At 49.4% G+C, this 14,782-nt stretch overlaps 1 protein-coding gene and 2 pseudogenes across 1 annotated transcript in view; all 3 read left to right on the top strand.

Annotated features, from left to right (window-relative positions):
• The window catches only part of Oca2 (OCA2 melanosomal transmembrane protein), a 276,342-nt gene that overhangs the window by 189,536 nt on the left and 72,024 nt on the right, over window positions 1-14,782 (top strand). The window lies entirely within an intron of this gene.
• Window positions 9,220-10,443, top strand: LOC105743977 (annotated as a pseudogene).
• LOC101587532 lies at window positions 10,807-12,197 on the top strand (annotated as a pseudogene).

The following is a 14,782-nucleotide window of genomic DNA, read 5'->3' as shown; positions in this document are numbered from 1 at the left end:
CAAAGGCAGCCAGGTGGGCCGACTGGCCATTTCATTAAGTCCTTTATCCTTTATCTATGTTTTGCTTGATGTATTAGTCTCTTTTTTCAAATTTAAGAGCAGAATATATTTATTGAGGGGAAAGAAACTTAGAGAGAGAGAGAGAGAGAGAGAGAGAGAGAGAGAGAGAGAGAATGAATATGAATATCCTAGATGGATTGCCAAGGACTCTGCCTTTTCTATAGATTTTTACAGAGCAAATCTTTAAGGGTCCGAGTGTTGTAGGCAGTTGAGTTAGAAATACGATAGGCAGTCAGACCCCACCTAAGTGAGTTCTCATGTTCTCCACCTTAACCTGCCTCATCATATGGTTTTGCTCTATAAAAGTCCTTGGAAAAGATAGATTCAGGGCAGCCACTTGGGCCCCCTCTCTTTGAACAGGAGCTTTCTTTCCCCTAATAAATATATTCTGCTCTTAACTTGCATTGTTCCTAAAATTCATTCTTTGGTTTTAGAGAGATGATGTTGGCTGAGGTATCTTCCAGGTTGGGAGTTTCATGCCCCTGTATCACAAGGTGAGCACAGATGGGAGATCATAAGGTGGGCCTGAGGTGGGACACAGCTGTGGTCACCTGATGCAATTGTGAGCATATTGCTCGGGTACAACTGATTAAATCGGGATCACATGGGAAGCGAGGCATGTAGCAAGTGGGCACGAGCACAGAACCAGGGCTCTTCTGCAGGCACTTGGGTTAGTGACTCTTCTTGCCTTCCTCAAGGTGATTGATGTTTGTTTAGAATGTCAGTCCCTGACGTCCATCACTAGGGAGGTATGTGGGGTCATTTGTTGGATCTTTTGTCTGGAGATCTGACCCACAGGGGAGGTGCCCGCCTCTCCCACAGCTGGAAGCTGTCTCTTCTTCCACACTGGCTGCTTTGAGGGCCCAGTGCCACCTGACTGCCTGGACATTTCTGTCTGGCCTATGCCTCTAACATCCCCCTCAGAAGTAGCCAGAACTGCCTTGAGGAGCAATGGGTGATGTTCGCTGGCTTCTTCTGGCTGAAGAGGGCTTAGTTGTTGGTCGTAGTCAGAGACTCTCTACAGAGTGTGTTCTTCCCACCGTGGCCGCATTCTCCCTTGGACTCCTCTGTGCTGCACTTCTTAGGAGGATAAGCTGTTTTTCTTTCTTTGGAGATTCTTGGTTTCTAACTAGAGATTATTCTAATGCTGGCCCTTGAAGGACACCCGGCATTTAGATCTTGGGTAGGCGTATTAGTCTGTTATGTCAGATTGATTTTAGTTTCAGGGTACGTGTCCCTCCCCTTCTTCCAGTTGCCTGTGTTTCAGCTGGGTCTCTCCGAGAACCCCTGAACGAGGCTCCTCCTCTCTTCAGCCATGTGTCTCCATCCCCTGAATTCTCTTACTGTTTTAAGAAATTTGATCATTTGCTGGAGGCCTGGAGGATTTTAAAATTTATCTTTGAAGTCTAAAATTTTTACTACAACATTCCCAGGTGTCCCACAGACCTTCTCCACCACAGCATGCAGTTTTCTTTGGTTCTGGAAAGTTTCTCCTGTTATAGTTTGAAGTGTTCTGTTTCCTTGTTTCGTAGATCTCCTGTGTTAGGTCATAGTGTCTTTCATTTCAGCCAATTTCTCTCAGATTTATTTTGCTACTTAAATGATTTTTATCCATTTGTTTGCTTTCTTTGTTTCTTCAGTGCTCTTTATTGCATTTTTATCTGATTATATTATTTCTGGAACACTTTATACTCTAACATTCAGTTTGACATAATTTGTGCATCTTTTAATTCTCGCCTCATTTCTTTATGTCCTTGTTTATTCTGCCGTTCAGCATTTGGGTTGCTGATTCATGTTTCTTGTTGTGGTCTCGGGTGCTAATCTGCGAGTGTGTGATTCTGTGTAGAGCATGGTGGTGCAGCGTCGTCTCCCCTCCTCTACTCTTGGTTCCTTGGAGACATCTCTGTTTCCAGCGATCATGCCCCCTGCGCTCAGGAAAGCCTGGGGCGGGTGCTTTCACCCTTTTCCTGCCTGCGTAGGCTGTGGTCAGGCTGGGTTCCCAGGCTCCTGGCATCAGCGCGCCCTCTGTGGTCAGTGTAGTGAACTGCAGATTTTGTAATCTGGTTTTCTTTTTTTTGTGGTTTTGGAAGAAATCTGTCAAGTTTTTGTTTTTTGGCCTTCCAAGATTCCGCCTCTTGTTGCTTTCCCCTTCCCTTCTCTGTTCCAGCTGAGCACTCCTGCCTTCTGGTTTGCTGTTTTCTGCACCAGAAAGGATGCTCGCCAGAGCTGTTGCCTGGAGCTCTGCGTGTGCTTTTGTCCTTTCTCTGCAGCTGGTGTGGGTCAGCTGAGCCCACTTTCCAGTAGCTTAGCACTTACCATGGCCTTTCTATGTTGGAGGAACTTTATCACTCTCTCCTTTTTTTTTTTTTCCATGAAGTTTTTCTGGCCTCTTTTTGTTAGCACACACTTGGGGCAGCAACACTGATGTTTGTTTCTTTATTGACAAGGACTGTGAATTTTACAGTGTCCTCTGTCTCCTGTGCCCTCTCGCCTCTAAGGAAGGGAGTCCAGGTGGATTCCTTTGTGCTTGCTGCTGACCAATGAGGTCGTCATAGCCAGCGTGGGCATAGACAACCTTGGTGGCCGCCATGGTCCTGGCTGTCCAGCCCTGTTCCCCTTTGAAGACAGCGACATCAGCAGCCATTCCTCCTCTCTGTCCTTCCTCCCATGGCCCCATTCCCTTGGATTCCTCTGTGCTGCCTTCTTAGGGAAGATCAAATGTTATTTTGCTTTCTTTGGAGAGCCTTGGTTTCTAACTAGAGATCATTCTAATGCTGGGTTCTTGGACTCGGCACTTTTCCCTGGATGTTCTTCTTGGGAATTAGTCTACTTAACTTTTCTCCTACCCAAGCAATCTACCTGGGTCAGTCAATGGTTAATTTATAAATCTACAAAGTTAGGTTTTTTTAAAATTATCTTTTTGAAACCCACTAAGTTGAGCTTTACTGTGGAATTTCACTCCAATAATGCTTTTGTTACCATGTTTGGCTTTTGTTTGAGATTTATTTGGACATGACAACTTTTGTGAGGCTTAAATAGCAGTGACAAGCTTGTAAGGGAGATGAACATGTAGGAAAAGCATCCTGAGAACGTGCTGTTCAGAGAATAGCATACTCCAAGCGGCATGTGCAGCTGCTTTGTTTGGTTGGATTCAGAAGGATCATGCGTATTGACTGACGTTAAAGCAGAATAAAACCCCCTTGTATCTGGTGCTTCAGGGACATCTAGCTAGACATTCATATTTTCTCAAAGGTCAAATAGATGCTAATGTAATATTGGGTGCTTTTTAAAGTTCATCTCTGTATTGATTACAATGCTGTAAACTCATTGAACCACTCAAATTTGCTTGCTCTTCCTGAGGGTTAAAATCATGGATGCGAGATCAATATTTGTGGAATTTAAATTTCAAAGTCTGTCTCACCCATACGTTATTTTATTTTATTTTTTTAAAGACAGAAAGAAAGGCAATCCTCACTGCTGGAGCAGAAGTGGGCTTTGGTCTTCTCAGAGCAGGTACACTTCTGTGCTGGGAGGAAGACAAGCCCCTGGCCCTGAAGGAACCTCCCCCGCTGGTCCGCCCTGAGACCCGCAGGGTCCGGCGTTGGCTGGTGGCACTTGGGCAAGTTAGTAGATTGGTGCTTCCAATCTGTGGTCCTGAGAGTGGAGCTGGGCCAGTGAGGAGTGCGGGGACTGTGTGGCTGTCTGGAGAGCACAGAACTTCCAGACAGTTTGAGGAAAGCCTGATACCCATGAGGAGGGAGCCAGGAGAGAGGGTGCAGGAAAAGGCCCTTTACTGCTTATTGAGTTTGCTTGGATTTTTGTGGAAGCAGTGGCCCCGTTTTGGTTACAGGCTGTGCATTTTGCCCACTTGTAGATTTCTCAGTAAGTGAAGCCTGGTCACCTCAGAACTAGGGACCCCGGATAAGCACTGAGGAGTGACGGAGGGATGGCAGCCGACACAGGCTGGCCACCAGCATGCTGTTGCTGGGCTGTTGGAGGGTGAAGTCCCTTCTACCAACTGGGCAGCAACCAGGCAGGCCAGTACTGGAGCCCAGAGTGTGGTCTGAGGCCAAGGCACCAGAGCCAGGAAAGGCCTGGTAACCGCCTGTGTCTCAGCTGCTGTGGCTGCGCACCAAGTCATCTCCACGTGTAGTGGCTAAAAATGACAATGGTTGTTTCACTCCTAATTCTATCATGCTCCTAGAATCTGAGAGTAGGTGTGCGTCTGCTCCACCCAGTCAGTGGGGCTGCTCAAAAGTGCAGTGGCGTATGTCATTATGTTATCTGCAGAGGTGTGGCTCATATGACCTCCCAAACCTCCCTTTGCTTGGGCCATTTTGGGCTGAGTTTTTGTCACTTAGAACTTGATGAATCCTAAGTGCTACAGAGTTTCAAAAAAAAAGTACCCTACCTTCATGATGTTCGTAAAGAATTCATGTTGCCATAGTTGGCTTAATCAGCTGCATTTGATCCCAGCATGATTTCTGCGCACCATTCTACCTGAAAGGCCCAAGTTCTTCCCAGGAGATATCATCAGGAGTAAGCCAGTCTGATTGGTACCTCCTAGCTGGCTGACTTGGGCAGTGAGCTGTCCACTCGGTGTGTCTTGTGGCTCCTTGGCAAAGTGCTTAGGAGATGGCACCGGCCAGAATGGTTCACCAGAATTGGTGCACTGCCTTGTTTTTTTGATGGCTGTACTCCTGAACCTTGACAGGAGGCCTTGGTTCCTGCAGAAGACAGGCCAACACAGGCTGAGGCAGTGAACTTCTGCCACTACCAGGAAGTGTTTTCTATGCCCTCCACCCCACCCAATTCTTCACTTCACCTGCACTAAGCAGGTGTCTTGTCATTCAACTAGATTCTTTTTTTAAAATTAATTTTATTGAGAAACAAATAGCAATGAGACAGTTTCAAAACCGATTAATAGGATAGTTTCAATAATTAATACATTGTATATTGTTATCTGTAGTGGTTGTTCATAGTACAAGATGCACACATGATATCCTGTCCAAACACGATTAGTACAAATCTTTCTTCTCATTGAATTAAGAGAAAGTAGCTGTATATCTATCCTTACTATTTTGTATATACTGATACAAAATGGTCCTTCATTTGTATCCACCCTTTTTTTTGTTTAATTTTGTCAGAGATGGGTATTCCATTGCCATTTAAATATTGTAGGTGTGTGAATTCAGCAAAATAATCCAATATAGTCCAGTAGTCCATAATAGTAGTCGGTTGTCCATAGGACTGGCAGCGTCAGAAGTTGTTGACTTGAGCCTTTCACAACTCAGCATATTAATATGACTTTATCTTTTATACCTCGTTTTTATACTTTTCTGCTGGATGGTTAAAAGCAAGATAAAGCAAGACCTATATAACAAGAAATGTAGCTTTTGTATCTGACAGGGTCAGTCAGATCCCCTCAGGATTTATCCTGAAATCCTGTACCGCAGTTTGTAGATCCTTCGTCAGTGTCAGCCATGAGGATGAGTCATGGCCATTGCTTGACCAGTGTGCTCTCTGTGAAGCCTGAGAGAATGTTTTCTCTCCATGTGACTCTCCTTAGGCACAGTCTACATCAACTCAATTCTTATGGCAACTCTTATCAGATGCTCCAGAGGAAGGGATTGCAAGACTGCAAGACCACCCTCCTTTGAGTCACTGGTGTGAGGTGTCAGGTCAGCTATCCACCGTGGCTGCTAGGTCAGGTTCTGGCAACCCCCTTCTCATGTTTAGTGATTTACTGAGTGGCTGTGAGAACTCAGGAGAGCACCTTCCTTGTCATCACTAGGTTATTGTAAGGGGTGTTGTAAGGGCTGCAGATGAGCAGCAGGTGGGGCAGCATGCAGGTGAGGTCCAGGGCAGCCACAATTGCGGAGCCCTGTGCCGCTGGCCTCGAGGTGCACCGTGCTCACAGCCCAGGGCGCATTTGCCAGCGCGACGGCAGCCAGAGCTGCTCCGTCAGGCGTGCGTGTGTGTGTGCGTGCGTGCATGCGTGTGTGTGTATTTAGTGAAGACAGAGTAAAACACCGGCCCCTTTTCATTAGCTCTTCAGCGGCACACCTCTTCTCCGTGGAACCTGGAGGGCACAAGCTGGACTTTCCGGTCCTCTCGCTGTGCCCCGACTTTCTGTGGGGAGCAGCCACTCCCCTAGCCTGAAGCAACCCAGGGGCTTCCATGAGTGTTCTCATCAGAAGGAAAGATGATCGTGTCACTCCTAGGAAGTTCTGAAGGCTTGAGAGCTCTGTAGGAACAAAGGACATGGACCAAGCGACTCTGCTGTCTTCCGCGAGTTGGAAGGGCTCTCGGGTGGCAGCGTGGCTGAGGCCAGTTTGGGCTGTCCGAGTCTGCTGGACAGAAATGCGCCTAGGGTTTCGTTCTGCTCTAAAAGTTCAGACTCCAAATATAAAGTTGAAGACCAGCAACATGGGTGATCTAATGAGAAACACCCCGCACCTTTATATTATCAAATTTCCTACCGCTGGAAAGAGATCCACCTGGACCGCTTGCAGCCTCAGAGACTGTAGGCAGCATGTCCCCAATAGATTACTATTTGGATGCAGAAATTCCGAATTCCCAGCTGTTATGGTACCAAGAGAAATGAACAAACTAAAATAATTTAAAAGTAATCAAAAGCCGTAAGGTGACACAGAAGTCAAAGTGACTAAAACACAGATGCCTTGGTAAAATGGAATAAAGCTGAGTGTGGGTGAGACTGGTCCCAAGGTGTCTCTAGTTATCTTCTGGAACAATCTCCACGAGCAAAATACATGTTGAGGAAATTCCTAAATCCTACATAATGGCATATAGTTCATGGCTTGTGGGTGGCCGAAAGGCTGGTGGCTTTGGATGCAGGCTGCCATGAGGGGCGGTCTGTATGCAGGCTGCACTTTTTGGAGTGCGGGAAGGAATGCAACTTAGAATTCCTTCTGTGAGATGTGCTATTCTGAAAATCAATGAATTAAGCCCTTTCATAATAGACTTCATCACTCACATTGACATAGTTTGATATTCTTTATTTTGCAAAGTGGCGTATTTGTGGCTAAATCATTATCTTCCACTGGGCCAGGACAGCTTTCTTGAGTGCTCGTGTGAGAAGTGTGCGCTTGTTTGCATCCACGCACTCGGTCAGCACAGGTGACAGCTGAGGACAGAGCACGCAGGCAGTGTGCAAGGCTGTCAGGCCCCGTCTGCAGAGCCGGAGCCGCCGGGGGAGGAGGAGCGCGTGCAAGCAGGGTGCAGCACATGGACTGCCCAGGGGGATGAGTGGCGCTAGCCCAAAGCACTCCATTTCCAGAATGGGAAGCAGCCGTGTCAGGTGAACGGCACGGTGTCCCTTCTCTGAGACCCGGACACATCCGTGTTGCCTGGATCCTGAAGGTGGGGTGCTGCACCCCTGCTGTGCAGAAAGACCTGCAAGGACAAGGGCCACATTTCACGCAGGCTGACTGCAAGCACTCAGGAGGCTCCAAGCAGAAACAGTCCAGTCTGGTCCTTATTTTTTAGAGTATACATTGGAGAAAGCAAGAGCTGTAGCAGGGAAACCAGGTAGCGGCAGGGCAGATGGGGCGCACCATCAGCGTCCAGCCCTGGGATGAGTGCCTGAAACACATGCATCGAACAAGAGGCTGATTTGGCCGATGGTTTCTGTCCACGCCAGCCAACTGCTAGGCAGAAAGGGTGTGGTGAGGATAGCTGCCCACACTGGCAGCCAGCAGGCAGGGAGAGAGGAAGGAACCCCAAGCCAGACAGAGTCCTCAGGGCCACCTGGTGGCTCACCCTGACATGCCCAGAAGGGTGCCTTGTTCCTCTCCTAGGTGTCTCTCGAGCCGAGAGATGCCACGTCCAGGTAGTACGTGAAATTTCACCATCACGTGGGGAAAGGGAGCAGGTGAGACGTGGCCTGGCAGGAGCATCAGCAGGCTGAGCCACAGCTTAGATGAGAGGAGTGAGGGGGTTGGAGGGGCCAGAGAGCTGCCCACGCATGGGCGCGGTCTTAGAGGAGAAGAGTGGAGCTTCACCTGGCATACACTGATATCAGCAGTGGTGAGCCTGAAGGAGAGATGGCAGCGTGGCCCTGGAGGGTGTAATTACGGAGCTCTATCCATCCCTCCTGGATAGAGAGCCTGAGAGCTCTAAGCAAGAGCAGGTGTGGAAGCACAGGTCTTGAGAGGCCTGGAGAGTGGGTGCCTGACACCAGCACAGGCTCCTGTGGGAAGAGGGCAAGAAGTCAGAGCAGACTCTCGCTCAGGACACTTGGCTGTGGGTGTCAGAATCGGTGGCCCGAGTCACTTAGGCAGAAGAGGAAATGAACCGGATTTGCCCACTCGATGGCAGTGTCTAGCTGGGCCTTGCAGGGAGCAGCAGGAGATGGGCCTCAGAGTGTCAGCTCTGCCCTTGCTCAGTGTGGGACTTCCTTCCTGTGACAGGGAATGGCCATCTGCACGGAGAGGGGCCAAGATAGGCTGCCTCTGGGAGGGCTCTGAGTGGTGTGTCGTGGGGGGGGACATGGAGCTGGGACTTCTCTGCTGTGTCTTCTGTCCCTCACCGGGCCGGTTGCCATGGCAACACATCCACCACAGAACGGGACTGCCTCATGAGCGGGGGAAGCAGACATAACTGGTGCGTGCCATGTCCTGGGCAGTCAGAAGCGGCCCGGGCAGGCCCATGTGCTGGTCAGCGCCTGGTGTCTTGCACGCTGATGTGTGGGCGCCTCCATTTCCTCTGTGCCCCGAGTCAGTGGGGCTCATGCAAGGGCAAGCCCTCTATTCCAGCCCTGCGCTGCCTGGGCGCCATACACTGAAGCTTGCTTCTCTGACGGAGGTCAAATGCCTTCTCTTTACACATGCAGTTTCAGGCTTCAGTTTCTACTTTGATCCACTGTCATTTTGTTGAGAGTCCTAGGGCATTTCTCACCCACCAATGTTGGCTTCATAGACGTTTTCCAATGCGGTGTGATAGCTCAGCTTTGTTTACCTAATAGCCAGCTACTCTAAATTATTCAGATTTTAAATCCATGTTTAAATTATTTTATCCAAGTTAAAAATCGAGGCAACCCAAACTTGAGTCCCGGTCTCTCGCTTTCCTTCCCGGGCAGCGTGAGTATCACCACCTGCCCCATCTCCTTCTCCACCACCGACCTGTTCCTGGGCTCGGATGGGCCAAGGAGTCAGGCGGGCCAGCAGTGTTGGTAGTGCTTATGCCAGCACTGGGGCCTTGGGCTCCCGGGTCTCCATGTCTCAGTCCACCGTCCTCCGGGATGACATGGCATCCATGGGCTTGGCCAGGGGAGTGGTCAGGGGTCTCGCTGACCTGGGCAGACTCTAGACTGAGAAGGAGACCATGCAGGACCTGGATGACCACCGGGCCTCCTACCTAGAGAGAGTGAGGAGCCTGGAGATGGAAAATCAGAGGCTGGAAAGCGAGATCCAGGAGCACCTGGAGAAGAAGGGGTCCCCAGTCAGAGCCTGGGCCATTGCTTCAAGACCATCGAGGCGCGGAAGGCTCAGATCTTCGCGAATCCTGTGGACAACGCCTGCATCGTCCTGCAGATTGACAGTGCTTGTCTTGCTGATGATGACTTTAGAGTCAAGCATGAGATGGAGCTGGCCCTGCGTCAGTCTGTGGAGAATGACATCCACAGGCTTCGCAAGGTCATCGATGACACCAAGATCACTCGGCTGCAGCTGGAGACAGAAATCAAGACTCTGAAGGAGGAGCTGATACTCATGAAGAAGAACCATGAGGAGGACGTCAGAGGCCTTCAAGCCCAGATTGCTGGCTCTGGTCGGCTGTGGAGGTGGATGCGCCCAAATCTCAGGACCTCGGCAAGATCACGGCAGACATCAGGGCTCAGTACGACGCGCTGGCTCAGAAGAACCGAGAAGAGCTGGACAAGTACTGGTCCCAGCAGACTGAGGAGAGCACCACAGTAGTTACTTTGCAGTCTGCTGAGGTTGGAGCTGCTGAGACGACACTCACAGAGCTCAAGTGCACAGCCCAGTCTTTGGAGACTGACCTGGAGTCCATGAGAAATCTGGCCTGGAGATCAGCCTGAGAGACCTGGAGGCCCGCTACACTGTGCAGATGGAGCAACTCAGTGGGGTCCTGCTGCACCTGGAGTCTGAGCCGGCACAGACTCGAACAGAGAGGCAGTGCCAGGCCTGGGAGTATGAGGCCCTGCTGAACATCAAGGTCAAGCTAGAGGCCGGGGTCGCCCCGTAATGCCGCCTGCTGGACGATGGGGAGGATTTCAATCTTAGGGATGCCCTGGACAGCAGCAGCACCTCTGTGCAAACCGTCCAGAGAACCACCACCTGCAAAGTCGTGGATGGAAAATTAGTGTCTGAGACCAGTGACACCAAATTGTTGAGACACTGAAGCAACAGGAATGGGGTGCCCTTGGGAAATAGCATACAAATAAAAATTCAGAGGTCACTGGAAAAAAATTAAAAAGAGATTTTTGATTAAAATTGTTCTATTGATAGAGATGTATCACACACACAAATGTGATACACATGGGGTGTGGTGGCCCCTGCCATCCCAGCAGTCAGGCGGCTGAGGCAGGAGGATCACCACGAGAGTGAGGCCAGCCTGGGCTACACAGTGAGTTCCAGGTCAGCCTAAAATACACAATGAGACCCTGTCCTAAAAAATCAAAGAGTGCCTCGTGCTGGTGCTCCTTGTCATCTCCGAGCTTTCAGCTGCCGCAGGCACCCCCACTCACCCTCGGGGTTCCTCCAGCCCTCACTTGCTCTAACTCTAACCTCTGAAAAGTCACTCCTAACCTTCATATCCTGTTCCACCCAAAAAATGAAGGAGGAGGCTATAAGATCACCTTGGAAAGCTTTCATGAAGCAAAAAAAGGATGGGCCTGAATGATTTTTTTCAGAAGATTGCCAGTAATTCCTATGCATGCAAACACCCTGAAGTTCACTCAGTCTTGAAAATCTCCCAACCTCAGAAGCCTGAGCTTATGAATGCCACCCCTTCTCCTCCACCAAGCCCGTCTCAACAATCAACCTCAGTCTGTCATCCAATCCTCATGCTAAACCATCTGACTTCCACTTCTTAAAAGTGATTGGGAAAGACAGTTTTGGAAAGCTTCTTCTAGCAAGACACAAAGCAGAAGAAGCATTCTATGCTGTCAGAGTTTTACAGAAGAAAGCAATCCTGAAGAGGAGAAACACATCACGTCAGAACGCAACGTTCTACTGAAGAATGTGAAACACCCTTTCTTGGTGGGACTTCACTTCTCTTTCCAGACTGTCGACAAACTGTACTTCATCCTAGACTACATTAATGGTGGAGAGTTGTTCTACCACCTCCAGAGGGAGTGCTGCTTCCTAGAACCATGGGCTCGTTTCTATGCTGCTGAAGTAGCCAGTGCCTTGGGTTACCTGCAGTCTCTGAACATCGTGTACGGAGACGTAAAGCCAGAGAATATTTTGCTAGATTCCCAAGGACACATTGTCCTCACTGACTTTGGGCTCTGCAAGGAGAACACTGAATGCAATGGGACAATGTCCACCTTCTGTGGCACACCTGAGTATCTTGCACCCGAGGTGCTTCATAAGCAGCCTTGTGACAGGATCGTGGACTGGTGGTGCCTGGGAGCCGTCTTGTATGAGATGCTGTATGGCCTGCCTCCTTTTTATAGCAAAAACACAGCTGAGATGTATGACAACATCCTGAACAAACCCCTCCAGTGGAAACCAAATATTACAAATTCCACAAGGCACCTCCTGGAGGGGCTCCTGCAGAAGGACAGTACCAAGCGGCTCGGTGCCAAGGATGACTTTATGGAGATTAAGAGTCATGTCCTCTTCTCCCTAATTAACTGGGATGATCTCATAAATAAGAAGATTACTCCCCCTTTTAACCCAAGTGTGAGTGGACCCAGTGACCTGCAGCACTTTGATCCCGAGTTCACTGAGGAGCCTGTCCCCAGCTCCATGGGCAGATCCCCCGACAGCATCCTCATCACAGCCAGCATGAAGGAGGCAGCGGAGGCGTCCCTCGGCTTCCCCTATGCACCTCCCATGGACTCTTTCCTCTGAGCTGTCTTAGGGTGGTTGTGAAGGATTCTGTGTGTCTGTGAGTGTTTTAGTGAGCCTTTTGGTGGAGCTGCCAGCTGACAGGACTTCCTAAAGAGAATTTGCACGTTTCTGGAAGCTTGGTAGCCCTGTTGCACACCGTTTGCTGGAAGCTTTTCAAAGAGCACATCTCCTCAGCGAGCTCGTGGGGCTTTCATTTTCTCCTTCCTTCCAACCTGGTGCCGTCTCTGAATTGAGCATTAGAGTGCTGCCCCCGACAGGTGTGACAGTGTCTGTAGAAGGGAGAGGCTGGTCTGAGAAGGCCACCCCCAGGGCTGTCAGGGCCATGATAAGAGATATTCTGAAACGTGTCTTTTCTGTTGAGATCATGTTAGCGCCAAAGCGTTTCCTTTCACAGAGTGTTTCAGTTCTTTATTTTTCCTTGTGGATTTATTTAGTGCATGAACAGTGGTGTGAGTGTGGTGTGCCTGACCACAGATGGGTGTTATAAGCATCAGTGTGACACTTGCAGGACACTACAATGTGGGACATTGTTTGTTTCTTCCATATTTGGAAGATAAATTTATGTGTAGGCCGTTTTTGTTTTTGTAAGATATAGCTATTAACTAGAATTTATTGAAATAGTCTTGCAATGACTTGCATCCAGATGCTTAGAGACAGCATTGCTGCTACAAATATTTCTATTTTTAGAAAGGATTTTTATGGACCAGTGCCCCAGATGTCGGTCACAGCCGTTGGTGTTTCATTGTTTAAAGTGTCACCTGTAAAATGGCCATTATTTATGTGTGTGTGTGTGTTTTCTTCTTGCATTCCTGATAACTGTATGTATTGTATAAAGAAAGCCTGTACATTGAATTATATAACACTAGTATATTTAAACTTACAGGCTTAAAAAAATAAAAAAAATAAAAATAAACTTACAGGCTTATTTGTAATGTAAACCACCATGTTAATGTATTGTAATTAACATGGGTATAATATGCTCAACCCCTCCTCCCCACCACACAACTTTTTGTGTGTGGTAAGCCAGTACTGGTTTGCAATAAAACCTTGACAATATTTACATAAAAAATCAAACAAATAAGAAAACTCAAAACAAAAACAACAGTTTCCCTTTTTTACATAGTCAGCTATTGTTTAATAAGATATCTGGCTTGAATTAGGCATGTTTCTTCACGTGTTTTGAATCTTTGTCAATTTTCCCTAGGTGCTTTACCGTGTGGTTTGGCTTTTGTACACTTAAGCCTCTTTCATTACCTCTGTGTCTGTCTAATGGTCCACAGAAGGGCACTCAGGCTCAGGAAGTAGCTGTCTTCAGCGAGCTCTTCATTGTATACAAGGGGAGTGCGCTCTTCAGCTCCCTTGCACCAGACAGGGTGGTTCAGCATGCTTAGGAGAGCCGGTGGGCAGAGCCGGAGGCTGCACCGGCCCACTGGGAGTGTGGTCGTGTGGGAGACCCAGGCGGGCCGTCCAGGGAAGAGCCCAGGGTGCCGAGGACCTGTTGCCTTCTCATTTTCCTGCGTCTTGGGTAGTCTCACTCTGTCTTCGTTTGGTCAGCGGTGAGGTGCCACGTTGATGTTGGCAAGGGGAAGATTTGAGCTTTGTGGTCTCCTTTGGGACAGATGTGACCTTCAAGCCCATTGGTGTGTGTGTGTGTGTGTGTGTGTGTGTGTGTGCGCGCGCCTGTGGGGTCAAAGCCACATGCAAACAAGGCCTAACTGGGTTAGGCATGTGTGGTGGGTCTGAAAGCCGCTGGGTGTGACTGTGTGGGATATTATGTGTGTGGGGAGCCTGAAAGGGGTTCACTGCCCCCCAGGAAGATTTGAGAGCCCAGGCTCAGGAAGCTGCGACCACAGCTGTTCACACGAGTCCCTTGCTCAGCTCATCTCTGCGTCTCCACCTCAGGCTCGCACCTGCAAAGCTGCCTTCTCCTGCACGCTCTAAGGCCACCGTCTTACCGAAGGTCACCTCTGCCTCTTCCCTTCTTGGCCAGTGGGACCTGTCTGTGTGCACAGGAGCGCTGCCCTTCTCCCCACGACCTGCCTCCCAAGTAGGTGCTTCTCTCTGTTCTGTGCTGTGGGCAGAGTGGCTCTGCTTCAGCACCGCACCTGAGCAGGGGCAGCCAGCCCTTCCTGACTTTGTGCCTTGTGGGGATGGGTGGGTCTTGTACTGCCTCCTGGGGCCGGGGAGCCCCTTCAGTTGGCCTTAGCTCGGACTCGATGCCGCGAGAGCCAGTAGTCTCCTCACTGTGGCATGCAGCCAGCAGGCACTGGCAGCGTCCCCTCTCGCTCTGGGTTTACTCCAAGCAGCCACCTCCGCAGACCTGCAATAGAAGCCTGTCCTAGATAAAACATCATTTTATTTTCTACAATCATAATTAGTGGATTTTTTTTTTTTTTACTGATTTATCCGGGCCATTCATGGGAGTCTCTAGCTACTCTTGGCAGCTCTTCTGGATTTTGCCAGGAATAGTCAAATGTTTGGGGGCAGAAATTCCTTTTAAATTTTTCCCTCTGCTTTTTTCCAAAGTGTGAAGTGAAGCTCTGAGTACACAAGGGAGGAGAGGTGCGTGCGGGTGTCCTGGAGCGACCTGCGTGGGAGGGGTGGAGCGGCGCGGCCCCGGCGGGCTGGGGAGGATCGCCCACCGTCCGTGGGAGGGGTGG

This window comes from Octodon degus, unplaced genomic scaffold, assembly GCF_000260255.1.
Source record: "Octodon degus isolate 3935 unplaced genomic scaffold, OctDeg1.0 scaffold00199, whole genome shotgun sequence".
NCBI classification, from domain to species: Eukaryota; Metazoa; Chordata; class Mammalia; order Rodentia; family Octodontidae; genus Octodon; species Octodon degus.
This window is presented reverse-complemented; position numbering and strand designations above follow the sequence as displayed.